The sequence below is a fragment of the Tupaia chinensis genome, unplaced genomic scaffold (assembly GCF_000334495.1).
Source record: "Tupaia chinensis unplaced genomic scaffold, TupChi_1.0 Scaffold000374_1, whole genome shotgun sequence".
NCBI classification, from domain to species: domain Eukaryota; kingdom Metazoa; phylum Chordata; class Mammalia; order Scandentia; family Tupaiidae; genus Tupaia; species Tupaia belangeri.
In genome coordinates, this window is record NW_006159872.1 from 29,735 (window position 1) to 31,029 (window position 1,295).

Below are 1,295 nucleotides of genomic sequence, written 5' to 3' on the forward strand. Positions count from 1 at the left end.
TTTGTTTTTTATTCCCCCCCCCCCCCCCCCGTTCCTTTCTCCATCTACTCTCCGTATGGGGTTAGGTAAACATAAGTGGGAATGTGTCTCCTTTTGCTTTAGGCGTTTGCTCAGTATCGTTTGTGACACCTCTATTCTTGCATGTACCCATAGTATTTATATTTTTCTTTTTTTTTTTTTTTTTGAAGAGTTTCTTTTTTTTGCTGTTGGGCGCGTGTGCTTGACAAACAGACAGACAGAGATACAGAAAGTGAAAAGTCACTCACCAGGGGGTATGTCCATGCCGCAATTCCTTCTCCTCCATTCTCTTCTCATGATCTTGGGCCCCCCACGCGCACTTGCCCGGTGTGAGTTTTAAGCCACCGGATACGGGACGCGAACCACGGTCGACTACATGGGAGTCCAGCGACATAGCCATTACTCTAACTGCTCATCCCCCCATAGTATTTTCCCTGTTGCGAATAGCCCTTTGTACAAAAATACCACATATATTATACTCCTGAAAAAAATCTGCTGGGAACAGCTGATTGTGTAATGGTTACATCTCTGGACTCCCATGTCGTCAACCGGTTTGAATCCTAGACCTGGCACCTTTAAGCTAACGCCCTGCGTGGTTACATGCTGGTCCTAGATCTCGGGAGAAGAATAGAGGAGAAGGGATTGCATAGAGGAGAAGGGATTGCGTGTGAGGACAATGCGAGGACAGGGAGTGATTTCTCACTTTCTCTCTCCAGCGAGTGCACACACCCATAGGAAAAGTCTCTCTTTAAAAATAAAATCAGCTAAGAGATTTGTTTTCAACTTCTGACTAGGAAGTGCTACAGTTAATATTCTTGTACCAGCGTGCCCATTTCTGTTGGGTATACACCTAGGTGTGTTCATTGTTGGGTCATAAGATTGGATATGTTGAAAACTGGTAAATAACACCAAAGAGTTTGTTTGTTTGTTTGTTTGTTTCTTTCTTTCTTTCTGTCTTTCTTTCTGTCTGTCTTTTTGTCTGTCTGTCTTTCTGTCTTTCTTCCTGTCTGTCTGTCTGTCTTTCTTTCTGTCTTTCTGTCTGTCTTTCTTTCTTTCTGTCTTTCTGTCTGTCTGTCTGTCTTTCTGTCTTTCTATCTTTCTGTCTGTCTGTTTTTCTTTTAGTCTTTCTGTCTTCCTTCCTTCCTTCCTTTCTTTCTGTCTTCCTTCCTTCCTTCCTTCCTTCCTTCCTTCCTTCCTTCCTTTCTTTCCTTCCTTCCTTCCTTTCTTCCTCTCCTCTCCTCTCCTCTCCTCTCCTCTCCTCTCCTCTCCTCTCCTCT